This window comes from Brassica rapa, chromosome A02, assembly GCF_000309985.2.
Source record: "Brassica rapa cultivar Chiifu-401-42 chromosome A02, CAAS_Brap_v3.01, whole genome shotgun sequence".
In the NCBI taxonomy this organism is placed as follows: Eukaryota; Viridiplantae; Streptophyta; class Magnoliopsida; order Brassicales; family Brassicaceae; genus Brassica; species Brassica rapa.
The window spans coordinates 31,265,134-31,280,496 of NC_024796.2; the positions used below are offsets into that span (position 1 = coordinate 31,265,134).

Sequence of the window (15,363 nt, forward strand, 5' to 3'; positions counted from 1 at the left end):
CAAGTTGTGTCCTTTAGTATAAAGAATTGTGTCTCTTATACTTGTATTGATTCGATCTCTATATAAAGATCAATCATCTGTTGTAAACATATTACCGAATCTCAATAATACAAAAGTATTTTCAGAAAAGTTTATAAGCCTGAAACGTCTATCTTATTCTTTCTCTCGAACTCGTGTGTAACACACTGTGATCGTTGTGTAACACAAGCGGTTGGTAAAAGATTAACAATAAGATCAGTCCTTGAGAAGGTATGATGTTACTCTCTGCAGTTTCAGTACTAATTTGTGGAGACTTTAGAAGGAAAGAAGCAATTGTAAGAACAACTCTTACTGTGTTTCTGAAGTTTCAGTACTAATTTGTGGAAACTTTAGAAGGAAAGAAGCAATTGTAAGAACAACTCTTACTGTAGAAAAACTTTTAAGTGAGAGAGAGAACCCTAAACCCTCTTGTTGCGGTTAGACGGATTTTAGATTAGTTGGTAATAATAACAATAACTAGATTTTGATCCGCGTTTTGGAAGCGCGGATTTTTTCCGGTTAATAACAATGTTTATGTAGATTGTATTTTGCGTTTGATGTATATTATTAAGTTAAAAAGTCATATTGATTTATATGGATGTGATCAAGCGTTTGCATTTTTATAATTTGTTCGAAATATATCGGAAGATGAAATTTTTGTGTTTAATAGTATAGAAATTATAAAATGAAGTAAATCTTTTTTTTTGGTGTAAATGTTAAAATGAAGTAAATCTTGTTAGTAGAAAGATTGTTGCACACATTTATATATCAGAAGATGAAATAATTTATATTTAAAATCAAGCTATACAAATATAAAACCAAGCATATAAAAATCTGTAGTTATTTTAAACCTATCATTTTTTTTCTAAATCTACTCAATATATTATAAATCCAAACTAAAAATTAATTTTGAGACATATTATTCATTAATAAAATCTGAGTTTAAAAATTATGATTGATTTCATGGGTTTTAATAATTTGGATTTTCTAAAAGATTTTAATTTTTTTTTGGTTTTAGCAAAATGGGCTTAAATTTTCACAAATAAAATTTTAGGTTTAATGCAATTTAGGATAGAATATTTCGTATTATTCGCAAGTTACCAAAATTCTTGGTATAAAATATAAGTAGATTTTTTTGATATTTTGCTTGATAGAAATAAATAAGGAAATGATGTATTTGTGTCGTAATAAAAAACTTGTAGACCAAGTAATTTAATTATTTTCTGTTTTCTGTTTGATAATAGTATCTCTAATATATTCTTAACAAAAAAAAATTAAGAATATATCTATTTAGCATACTCACAATATATTCATTTTCTTGTTAACCTTTTTTTTGTAACAAATCTTGTTTGTTACGATTTAAAATTTTATAGATCTTGCAAAACAACGTTTACAACAGTATAGATATGATAAGTTTTTAAATAGTATATGAATTTATAATTAGCAACCAACCTTATCGTTAAAATAATATGTATTTGTTTCAATAATATGTATGTGATGTAACGTTTTATAGTTTGTGAGATCAGAGTATGTGGTATGATCGGGTCACAACTATGGTGGTCTAGGTCTCTAACACTGTCATGTTTGATTTTAGAATAACTGACATTTGAATAAGAGTTTAAAATATTATATTTTTTTATTCAGGAAGAGAAGCCATGGAACGTCAACATGAAACAACCAAGGACTTTTTCATTTTCATAGACAGAAGTTTGATCAATGGAATGATGGAATGAGACAGGTTTAGAAGTCGTTGGTGGCTCATAGGAATGATATAGTTTTGGTAAAATAATTTTAGTAATCGGTAAATATAGGGTATAGTGTTACCGATTTTAATGTTAATAGCAAAAGGAGTATTCATGGGTTCAATATATCATATCCATATTATTGAGCCAAGATTGGTAACAATACAATATAAAGCAAGACCAACAAAAATTAAGTTTCTAGTGAATAGGTCCAACAACTTTGTATAATTAGATTTTTTAGGACTCTTTCCCTTTTAATAGTATTGATGAGTAAAAACGTAATGGGTCGTGAACACTGAAACAAGAAGAAACGACTTGGTCCATAACAGTGGGAACTGGGACCTAAGGGGTAGCACGTGTCGCTTGTTATGACCAGAAAGTTAAGCCACGTATATTGTGGGTTTCTTTGACCATTGACTTGTTTATGGAATCAATGCAACAAACGTTGTTGACCTGTAATCAAATTCAGATAGCTCTCCAGTTTACGGTCAGATCTAAAACTTTTTACCAACCAAGTTGGTCTATATCTTTTTTTAGCTTTGACTGATCTTGCTACGTGACTCCTTGTTAAAATAACTTCTCTTCCCATTTATTAAAATATAATGATAGTGCATTAGGAAATCATAGAGATCAAATAAACAAGAAATAAACATAGAGAGTAGTTGACGAAATCAATATGTATAAAAGTGATTAGTCTTTAGTTGAATAAGACTATGTACATTAGTTGCATGCTTACAACATCCTATTTTCACTCCACGTCATATTCTCTCTCTTACATCTATACTATTAAAAGGGAAGGAGTTTTAAAAAATCTACCTATGAAAAGTTGTTGGACCCTTTCATTAGACTTAACTATTTTTTTGATCTCACCTTATATTTCTCTAATTATGCAATAGTCAATTACCTTATATTTCTCTAACTATGCAATAATCAATTACCTTATATTTTTCTAATTTAGTTTAACAATATATTCTAAATATATATATATATATTCTAAATATATTGTTATGATGATTTTTGATAAGAATATATTATAGATGCTATTGAAAATTTATATTATTAAAAGAAAATATTTTTAAAAATATTTATAAAAGAATTTATAACATCTATATAAAACTCTTTATTTTTTATCCTACCATTAACTACAATAACTATAAATAATTTAAATAATTTAAATAATTTAAATAAATCCTATTATATTATTTCTCATTTTGTATGATACACTTCTCTAATTATTTTTCTTATTATTATCCAATGTTATTGTTGTTATTCAATAACGTTATATACATCATATATTATGCTCAAAGATGGATATATAATATTTAGATATCAATTATTAAAATGAAAGCATATATCATACAACATATTATATCATGTCATCTAACATTATATAATTCTAAATATTTACAAAATCAAATTTAATTAAAAAACACTTTAGCAAATCATTTGTTAAAACAAAATTATATATATTTATGTTATTATTTTTATTACATTAATATATTAGAAGTTTCATTCATCTCTTAAAATATTATTGAAGATTATTTTTTTCCTACCATGTAAACCAAATGCCGGGTCACACTTGATTGCATGTTTTTTCGAAGTTTGCATGCTTTAAATTAACGAGTTTTCATTAAATCTAAACCACCTTATGTACAAGTCATCGTGTTTACTGGTTCGACGACGGGTCCAAACTTGATGTAAAAGTATTGTTCTCATCTAATTGAAAATAATTTATTTTAAAATAATAGACGCACTGAGTATGATCAATCCATATAATTTTTTTTGAAAAAAGTAATCAAACGATTAAAAATATAATTACATAATAATAATTTTTTTTGACATAATAAAATTTTGTAACATAATAATGTATAACAAGACAAAAATAGTAATTCATATCATAAATTTTATCAACTGAAAAATAACCCGCGCTTTTTAAGCGCGGATCAAAATCTAGTATTACATTATTTTTCTTCCACATCATAATTCAACACTTACTCACTTTCTATTCTCTCCAACGGTTTTGTTTAAAAAAACTACAACACCCTATTCCATCAACTTTATTCATATTTTTATTTAATACCTTTGTGATTACATATTTAAAGTAAAATAAATAATTTTTTTTCTATGTCCAAATAAAATGAAACAAGTCTCTATTTATAGAGTATGAAAAATGATGAATTTTGATATAAATGTTTTATATATATAATTATACTTATTATCAAATAATTGATGTTAAATAATTGATATGAAAAATAAAAGTTAGTCTAAAGTAGATTTCTCTCTCTATGAATATTGACCCAATTAATATTTGTCACGTCATGTAAAATGGACTCATTTCTGTTTTACAACACTGTTGATAAGTTTCAACACCGATTTTACCACATCAGTTTTTTATGTTTTACAACAAACCATTGCAAGCTTATCAACGGTTGTTAAAATTTATCAACAGTTGATAAAACTACCATTGTAAGTAGTCTAAGTAAAGGTTAAGTTGGACTAAATCAGGTTTTGAAGTTAAAGTCAATGCCTGGAGATACGTACCGTACGGTTTTACATTGGAGTCGGCTCTACGCATGTCTATTTACAAATTGACATTTTCTCGCCTCAACAAAAAAAAAACACTTTTACATTTTGGTGACATCTAGACTTTTAACACTTTTGAATATATATAGAAACTCTTATATATACTAGGTAAGAAACCCGCGATGTCGCACGGACACTCATTTTATAAAAATAAATATCCACATATTTTGATATATATGTTTAATACAAAGATAGTCATAACAACTAAATTTCATTTCCAAAAATAACGTAATATACGAATTTGATACAAACATATATACTCAAGTGAAAAAGAAAAAAAATCATTTGTATACTTTCTTATTATTAAAAACTAAAAGATTTTCCGCTGCTTACCTTTTTTAAACGAACTATTTTGGTTTAACAAAGAATATATATATATTTTGAATGGAAAATTACCTAGACCTATGTTCATTTTGTCTAACTAAATCTTTTATTCACCTGTTATACTTTTTGTAGATTAATGAAAGAAAAGTACAATTTAAAACATAGTGTCAAATTGTATTTATAAAGAAACGAAACAGTTATTAAACTAATTGGTGAAAATACATGATCCTTTAACAAATTAAAACCCCCGGATAAAAAAAACAGACAATTATGACCATCGAATTGTAACTCTTTACTTTTTTAAAAACTATAAAAAAGTACGTTTGTTACTTTAAATGGAATGTGCTGTTCGAAAAAGAAACTAGAAGAGTTGCCAGATATTATTTTCTTATGACATAAATATTCATAACAAAAATATCTCTTATCCATTATATCATAAAAACAGAAAAATCTGATCGTTAAATTAAAACTTTTTTTCCTATAAGGAAGAAGATGTCAGCGAGTATAGATTATTGGTTTGCTATTATATATAGAAAATACTAATAATTATAAAAAGAAACAAATTGAGATATGAACGAATATAAAGGCGAAGAGGCAAAAAAGATTAAAAGGTAATTAATTAAAACCATAAATTTATTTTTCCTTTCTAATATTCCTAGCCGGCTAAGCAGCACCGAAATGTAGAATACGGTATATTCATTCTCGAAACGTCTCTCTGAGATGTCTCTGTTCTCACCCCGATCCGTCCCCGTCAAATGTTGCCGTCCCTGCCTTACACGAGACGCGCCGGGGACGTTTCCTAGCCGTACCCGTCCCCCTGCCGAACCCGGTATGCGGCACCAAGTTGGCGTACCCGTGACGTTTATCGTCCTTCTCTCTACTTCTCTGTGAAAGCTTTTCTTTCACATGTTACAAGAATTTGATGAAACTAAAAATATGATCACAACTTTTGATGAACTCATTGTTGGTTTCTTTCTTCATCTGTTTTTACAGTCTTTCTTTTTGACGGACAAAGAACAACACAACTATATACATTCTTTAAATCACTCAAAACTCTAAAGCATATAATTTACATTAATACGTAGCTTCTGTTACGAAGAGATTATACTTGTATTAATAAATTAATGATTTGTAATATCATAAAGATCGGGTTCCCATAGAGACGTAACGTTGTAGTCTACTTCTTTTCCAACTCCAAACTTTCCCACTTCAAGGCACACGCGTGAGTGATGCACTTATGGATGTTATTAAGGCTGTGCTTGACCATACTCGTTAGTAATTGTTTATTTTCCTCTTCAAACTCCTTTAATCATAACTCAATAATCTGGATCAATTTTTTTTGAAAAAACTTAAAAATGATACATAAGCGACTCCCAGATCAATTCTGCTAGAAAACGTCAAACGGCAATTAACAGAAATACAGAAACGCTCAACGAAAATTGAGTAAAACTACATTTCAACTAACTGCAGTAAAAAAACTTGGGAAGATAGATTGTTCTTTGGCCAAAAGACTACGTGATTCACTCCATCTCCTCCCACGCAGTACCAAACAATTAATTTCTTTTGAAAAGTCTGTCCCTTTAAATAAAACAACAATCTATGGATTATTTCCATATAATAAACGAAGTGCAAAATTCCAAAGACAGATACATACATGTACGACGATGGTGATGAATTGTCTGAGAGGAATTCTTACATCTTAATCTGGACGAGGATGATGGAAAATATAAAGAGATAGATTGATGATGGAATATTTAAAGGGATAAGAACTCTGAAAGTTCAATGTATAGATGGATTTTAGAGACGTGTTGTATCCAAAAGGAGGCAAATGAGGTGTCCTTTGAGAAGAGGCGGATGTATAAGGGGTGCATCGTTCAGATAGCAGTTGACTGAGACGCCTTTTGGTGAACGAGATTGATGACGTCGGATCTTATAAATGAGAGATGATCATGTCCGTTAGATTACAAAGTATTAATAAACTTAACCATTAGAAAAGACACAACTTTTATAATGAAAAGATACAATTCTTAAGATTTCAATTTTTTTTATGAAATGACAAAATTTTTGAAATTAATTGGAAATATACAATTTTTATAGTGAAAAGATACAACTCTTAAAATTAATAAATTTTATTTTTTATGAAAAGACACAACTTTTATAATAAAAAAATACAACTCTTAAGATTTCAGTTTTTTATGAAATGACACAACTTTTGAAATTAATTGGAATTGCTATTATTAGTAGATATATAATTTTGCTTTGAATCCGTCCAAAGACCAGATTGTTTGAAAGTTTTAAACAACTTTGGATATTTAATATTTTAATAAATTTGAAGACGAATACATAAATGGTGTATTTAGTTTTAAATACGAATAATAATTATTTGGTCGTCTAATCCAATTTCACAGAACCGGTTGATCAAATTATATTTTCTAGTCTAATAATACCTTGTTCTTTTCTTTTTTTTTTTTTGTAAAAGATATGCATTGTGTGAGTATTAAATTTGGATGATGGGATGATATAGAAAATGAATACAAACAAACTAGACCGTAATTTGTTTCAGTGGAAAAGAGCAAGAGAAAAACAAAACTCAAACCCAACCGCTGCTCACTCATATAGTTTCATTTAAAAAAATATAATTTCCCCAAAAAAATTGGTCCTATTTTGTTATTTTATTTTATGGTGTGTGTGTGTTTGTTATTTTATGCAGGTAAGCTCCATCACAGACTATGCTCTCACTGAGTTTATCTGATTCTTTTTTCTTGCTTCAGGAAATCAAACTTCTCAGTAATCTTCAACATCCAAACATTGTGCACTACTTTGGAAGTGAGATTGTGAGTATCCTCTCTTTACATTCATATAACCTAACTATGCAAGTGTTATTGAGTAATTCTTGGTATGTAACAGGTACATGATCGTTTCTTTATATACCTGGAATATGTTCACCCTGGTTCTATCAACAAATATATCCAAAACAATTGACCGAATCTGTTGTTCGCAATTTTACTCGTCATATCTTGTCCGGTCTCGCTTATTTGCACAGCAAAATGACTCTACATAGGTGCTTGTAAACTCAATCTTGGTGATTATATTTCAAGATGCTCAAGCTTTAAGCCTATTGATATTGAATGTTCTTCAGGGATATCAAAGGTGCTAATCTCCTTGTTGACGCCTCTGGTGTTGTCAAGCTTGCTGACTTCGGCATGGCTAAACACGTGAGTTCTATATTCTTTCTAGTATTGAGTCTCATCGTTTCAGCTTGATAATAATAATGAAGTTGCTATTTACTTTCTTCAGCTTACTGGGCAAAGAGCTGATCTCTCGTTAAAGGGAAGCCCGTTTTGGATGGCACCAGAGGTAGTCTTTGATCTAGGGATCTTTAAAATTCACAATATAAATCTTAATTCCAAAACATTTATATATATTCTCTTAACCACACAGCTTATGCAAGCCGTGATGCAAAGAGATAGCAACCCAGATCTCGCTTTTGCCGTTGATATATGGAGTTTAGGATGTACGATCATTGAGATGTTCACTGGGAAGCCTCCGTGGAGTGAGTTTGAAGGGGTGGGTAAGCATACACACATATACTAAAGACTGATTTTCTCCTGATATCTAAAACTGTTTGCCTAATCATAGGCTGCAGTGAGAGATAGCCCACCAGTACCTGAAACGATGTCAGCAGAGGGCAAAGACTTTCTAAGATTATGTTTCCAGAGAGACCAACAGCATCTATGTTGCTAGAACACCGGTTCCTGAACAACTCCTCTGTGCTGTCAACCTCACCACGCAACAGCGATGTCTCACAGTTATTTAACGGGATGAACATAACGGTGAGCAAAACCTCAGTCCCAGCTTGCACCTCTATAATTATTAGTAACATTCTCTATCTCTCTCATGCGTTGACAGGAACCAAACAGTAGGAGGGGGAAACCGAATTTCAAACTAGATCAAGTCCCGCGCGCTAGAAACGTGACATCTTCAGAGAGGTCGTCATTCTTCATTCGCATTTAGATACTTTTTCCAGTTTCAAAACCGAAACATATGTGAAATCTATGTGTATGTGTGTTTCTCTCTGTGTTGTTTGTTAAGCTTCTTCACACGTATTTTTATTTTCTCCAGTGAAAGTTGGCAGCAACAGCACCGGTCTCCTGATGTAATTGGAACAGTGACACGTCTGTCCCCTCGTTCGACTCTGGAGGCAATTCGAAGCCCGTCTCCGAGCCAACAACCAAAGGCAAGCACTGATCGGAGAAGAATCGGGGTGTCTTCGGATCACATTTGATTAGCACCAACCCAAGGAGAGAACATTTGAAGCTACTACTTTGGTATTCTTATGCACATATGTGTGTGGAATGCAAGAAAACGAGATGAGGGGGTAGGAGTATTGTGGTGTATGTAACATTTATAAACAAGTGCTGAATCGAAAGCAGAGGAGTTATTTGTTGTTGTTTTTTTCTTCAGAGAGAGACTTGTGTATAAACGAAGTATTTTGTGTATCATTTTTTAGATTTAGTTCCATATATTAATCTCTCTGATTAAAGTTATATCTTAAGACTTATGAGATATCATACAAGGTTACAAATTTTAGATAAATGTTATAGCCAATAGTGAAATATTGTAAAATACAAGGTAAATGATGCAAATATGTAAAGTAAGACCCCAAAACTCGGGAGGGAGAACACCGTTTGCATAATTTTGAATTTGAGGGGCTAGTGAAGAAGACAGAGTGACAATACTTTCTGAAAAGCCTGGTCATGTGAAGAAGAATCAAACTCAGCGGGTTTTACAGGACATCCCTGCTAATCATTCTTCACAGGGCCATAAGAATCCAACTCAATGTTCACCATTCACATTTTCCTCTTCCAGGCTCCCCCCCCCCCCCTTCACAATCATATGCTCCTGCCTTCAACACAGCAAATCCAATGTATCCAAAGACCACCACCAGCTTTCTACAACCGAATGAATATGTACATCTAATGCCTTGCAGGGACATGCATGCCTCTTTCAATCCACATGCCAATACATCTTTTTCATCAAGAGGACTTGTGATTATTAACCTTTTTTTACCCGGCCCATAAGTGGCTTAGCCATTAGAAAACTCTGATCATAAAGTCCAGTGGGCTTGAAATTACTTTAATTTATGCTATTATTTTATATTTTTATTAGCACCATTGGTTGCAGAAACCTAGCATGAGAGCAGCCTTCTAACAAGTTCTGACAACTCTTGACAGCAAAAAACTATCAGACTCATCTACACCATAACCACTGAGCTACTTTTCCTTTATATATTTGGAGTTTTTTGAAATTCCTCTATGTTTTCCTTTATATTAGAATAACTCAATTATAGATTAAACTATTGGAACAAAATTTACTCTATAATAAAGTTACTCTATAATAGAGTTATTCTATTTTTGTGAAAATCATAGAGAAAAAAATAGTTATGGGTTGGAGATGCCTTAATATCGTCAAAAACATTATTACTATTAATAATATGGAGTAGTAGTAGTAGTACTACACATTTCGACCTACCTCTTATTCACTCGTTTTTAACTCGTACTTCCAAGTGCGCACCAACCTCATCATGATCCACATTATTTATTTACTATTACTCTCAACATTTTTCTGTGGAGGCCTGGCATATTAAACTGAATGTTTTCTGTCTGCATCAAATCTTGTTTCTATTAAGTCTGAATTAGTATTTTTCTTCGTCTTATAACCGGTGGATCTTGGACCAAAATCGGGATAATCGCATGGCATGTGGATGAATTGTACCATTTAAGACATTTATAATAGGCAGCTATTATTGAGATCGTGGTAGAAGAATTCAATCCTCAAGTTTGCTTACAAATAGAAACACCACCACATATTTAAATTACTTATTTATACTAGTTTAGCAAATGTATCTTCCGGATAAATGTGGAAACGAATACCCTCTCATCCTTCTATACTTTCTTATTTTAGAAAACCTCATTATAACGTAAAATCCAAGCGTAGACTATGCATAGTAATTTGATCATATATGTACAAGATGCAATAGACGTTCACCAATAATTAAAGAAAAAAACATTTTGATATGAGACGCGACAAGAAGAAAGAAAGAAAGAGAAGTAAATTATGCTTTTAGCAAGTGTAAATCTTTTAATTCATTAGGTTTTAATGGAATGGCCAATGCCAGGGCTGTTTCCGGGGGTTGTTGGCCGGAACTCATCAACGCCGTGTTCTTCTTCACTAATTAATGCCACTCTTTTTCACGAAGCTGACGGCAGTTGTGCTCAAGTCACCTGAGCCGCCTTGTGCCCTGGGAGTAGTTGTTCTGTTTTTGATTAGCTTTCTATGAGTCCTCAAGTGTCTTGCCTCGGTCGGTAGGATTTCATGGCACACAATCATGGTAATAATAAGAAGAGATAGAGTTTATGGTAATAAACAATTCATAAACAATCTAAAGAAGTAAAAACCGTGTAGTACTCTCTCTCTCTCTCTCTCTCTTTCTTTCTTTAGGTTTAAGGGAGAATTTCAAGTGTCTTTAAGTTTGTATAAGAATCTAAAACAGTAGTTCCTATTTTGTAAAGAGTCTTGAATCTTGAAATGTTCAAGGAATCTCTTGTGTTTAATGGTTGCGTAAAGTATAATGAGTGTCACTCAATAAATAAATAAAAAATGTGATGAAAAATACAGTGTGATAGTTTACTTAAGTTTGACGTACTTTTGCCGTCCATCTCAAAATGGTTGAATTTAATTTGTTTTCTTAGTTTCCGAGTATCATCACCTGTACTATAATTCAACGTGATCATGAAGGAAGGAGAAATGTGCAATTATACTGGAATATTATACTAGTGCTGTTAATGAGAGTTTTTGTTTGTTTATTCTCTATCATTAAGTAATACCTTGTGTTTAATGGTTGCGTAAATGAAGTAATCCTTTGTCTACCTACCCTTATTTTATATATATAGGAAAGTATAATGAGTGTCATTCAATAAATAAATAAAAAATGTGATGAAAAATACAGTGTGACAGTTTATCTAAGTTTGACGTACTTTTGCCGTCCATCTCAAAATGGTTGGATTTAATTTGTTTTCTTAGTTTCCGAGTATCATCACCTATACTATAATTCAACGTGATCATGAATCACCTATACTAGCTATAATTCAACATGATCATGAAGGAAGGAGAAATGTGCAATTATACTGGAATATTATACTAGTGCTGTTAATGAGAGTTTTTGTTTGTTTATTCTCTATCCAGTTTCATCTTGTTTTACTATATTTGGTGGTGACTTATTTCTATTGAATCATTGGCAAATTTTGTTATACTAATCTGTATAAAATGATTATTATATTAAATTTACATTGTTAATTTTCATAGTTTTTAACTCGAAATTTTATCTTCAAGAAAATAGTAGTGAAGTGAATAAAAATTTATTCAAAAAATCAAAATAATAGTGAAGTGAATATAATCAAAAACTAAAGTAGTAGTGAAGTGAATAAAAATTTTATCATAGTTTTTATTTTATTCTGAATACAATAAAAATTCAGAAAATAGTAGTGAAGTGAATATTTGGATTTTTTTTTTATCTTTTATATATTTTGTTTCAATATGAGGTTTTCCTCACAAAAATAATACTAAAATATACTATCTTTTTGAGCTAATGGCCGAAGCTAATACCTTTTTATTTGTTACCTAAGAAAAATCAATAGTGGGAAAAGTAAATTCGTAAGGTTGTTCATAACTTTTTTTTTCTTAACTTCCATTTCACTTCCCCAAATGGGGCCTCATTTTACAAAACGTTGTTCATATTCAAACAGAGAATCCCATTCTGCTGCGTAGGTGTCGCAGCTAAACACATGATCAAATTGGTACTTGGGCTCAATGAATTTTAATACATGATTGTGGTGGGCTCATAGCGTTCACGAAACTCCCGAACCATTCATTAGTTATGTGTACGATTTAGAAAAGAAAACTAATAGATATTTCTTTATAAAAACTAATACGGTATATATTGCCCTAACCGACTAAACGTACGGTGTTAATATAATCACACTTGCAATTTAATGAACCGTACCTATGAAGCCTATACTATATTTTAAAAGGCTAAGTACATATCGATCGACAGCGAGACCAGGCTTTCCAAGACCATTGGGTGCTTATTATAATCATCCTTTTAAAATTTTGTTTAATAACCTAGCTTCAAGCCACCCTTCAAACTTCTCAAGAGCTACATCTCTTTCTTTTTTTATCAGAACATATTAGTTATTACCATGAAAAGGCTTTCATTATAATAAGATAAAGAAAATAGAGTGTCCTTTGCCACTATTCCATATGCCCTACGGCCACTATAGCTTGTGACCGCTAATTATTAATTAAGGATTAAACCAAACATGGAAAATGGGGTTAATTGGCTTTTAGCTTTCAAAACAGCCACAACCGTCAGTTTAAAGATCTAGAGACCAGCATAATCTTTGGCTATCCCCACCACAACCATGATTATGACAAAATATTATTCTCGGACTTTCTAATTTAATATTTTGTATCTTTGATTTTCTATTCTTCTTTTTTAATTTGGTAATGTTAAAAAAAAATTTATTCTTGTATCCAAGTCACACTAATATAAACCTAGTGTCTGTAAAATTTGGTTGTATAATTGCCTAGATAAATAAACAATAATTCCTACCCAGTTCAACACTTCTGATTAGTACAATATTTTATTTTCGTATTATCAAATTATGGACTTCCTTAAGGTAGAAATAATTATTTTCGTATTATCAAATTATGGACTTCCTTAAGGTAAAAATGATAATATTCCAAATTTTAGAAAATATCAAACCATAGATGCTAGAATATAATTTTTTGAAATGTAATACAAATTTTTTTTTTTTACATTTTGAAATTTTAATTCAATTTAAATAATTATATACAAAATATAACAGTATGTAACTAACTTTTAGCTCATCTATTATCTTACAAAATTTGTTACTATAAAATTTTAATTTTTAATAATTAATTAAAAATAATAATGACAAATATATAAATTTAATGTTTATTTTAATTATAACAAAATATGTTGAGAGAAATATAAAATATCCCTTCCCAAAAATTCAAATATGTTCTTATAAGATACTGACTTAATGTAGTAATTAAAACCATAGATGCTAGAATATAATATTTCCAAATTTTAGAAATGATAAAACCATAGATGCTAAAATATAATTTTTTGAAAATGTAACACAAAAAAAAAATTATTTTTTAAAAATTGTAAATCTTAATTCATTATAAAAGGTCAGAAAACTTAATACCATATCATCCAAAATATAATATATTGATAACATTTACTAAAATAATATGATAGATATTACGATCTTTACAGTTTACGAAAATAGTAAAGATATATTATTTAAACATAAAAATGTATTTACATATAAAATCTCGCGAAATACTAACTGATAGATGTTGAAGCATCATTTTTTAAACACAACATGGAAATCTAAATTATCATAAACAAATATTCATCTACTGTATAACTAAATAATTTTTTTAATTTATTGTATGCTAATTGTAAAATTTAAAAATGATATTATATATTTGATTATTTCAGATTATAGTTTATATATCGAACTCAAAATATATTAATAAGTAATAAAAATCAATAAGAATGTGAAATATATAAAATAAATCATTATATGAAAAAATAAATTACTATATATTAATAATGACAAATAAGAAGGTTAAAAACTATGATTATAGAGTTATACACTATAATCTAATCATATTTTTTAACCTACAGTATTCTATATTTATAAAATATAGAGTTACAGAGTTACATTTATTTTTTAACCTAAGAAGGTTAAATGTAACTATATTTATAAAATAAAAAATATATGTACGAACGTGCGGGTCAAACTACAGTATTCTTTTGTATATATGTAAAGTTCGTGGTTGGTGAAAATATAATAATGTTCGCAAGTTGATAAATATTTTAATTTAACATCTGAGAGCATCTCCAAAAGACACTCTATAACTTCAAATATGAAGTTTTTTGTTCTCCAAAAAGGAATTTCAAAACTTCAAATTTGAAGTTTTGAAGAGTGAAACTCTATATTTGAAGTTTCACTACTCAAAACTTCAAATTTGAAGTTTGATATTTTATTTGCATTTTGGTCCCTACAATCACACACCACTTTTATGATTCATAAATATTTATTCGTTTATTTTTTTAATCTTTAAAAAAATATCTCATAAATATTTTAATTTTTTTACAGATTTTAAATCTTACACTTAAAATTAAATAAAACTTTAAAAATAAGATTTAAAATATTTTAAGCTAGATTTAGACAACAATAATATACAAAAGAAACTTAACAACAAAATTTAAAAAAGTTACATGAAGACATAACTATTACACAAATTTAAATATTGCAACAACACTTATAGTCAGGTAAGTTTGATCCGGAACCTTTAAAATTTTCAAATATTGTCCAAACTTTTTTGTGTAACTTAAGATGGTTGTTGTTGTTGTTTTTGATGTATTTTTTGTACAATTTTTTCTTGTTCATATTGAATATATTCACGAGTATTAATATCATCGAAAAGAAATTAGTCTCTTAGCAATATTTTATGTTTCTCTTTTACTTTCTTGTTCTGATCTAATGTATTTACAAGTATCAATATCACCCGATTTCAACAACCTTTAGCTCGTAAT

General features: G+C 29.6%; 1 long non-coding RNA gene and 1 pseudogene across 1 annotated transcript; one reads left to right on the forward strand and one right to left on the reverse strand.

The window, feature by feature from the left end:
- Positions 1-5,685: 5,685 nt before the first annotated feature.
- On the reverse strand, positions 5,686-6,629 carry LOC103855331. The gene is made up of 2 exons (XR_630671.3): positions 6,322-6,629; positions 5,686-6,245 (listed from the first exon to the last, which is right to left on the reverse strand). It is a non-coding gene; the product is annotated as an uncharacterized LOC103855331 (long non-coding RNA).
- Positions 6,630-7,139: 510 nt separating this feature from the next.
- On the forward strand, positions 7,140-9,214 carry LOC103855332 (annotated as a pseudogene).
- Positions 9,215-15,363: the final 6,149 nt, after the last annotated feature.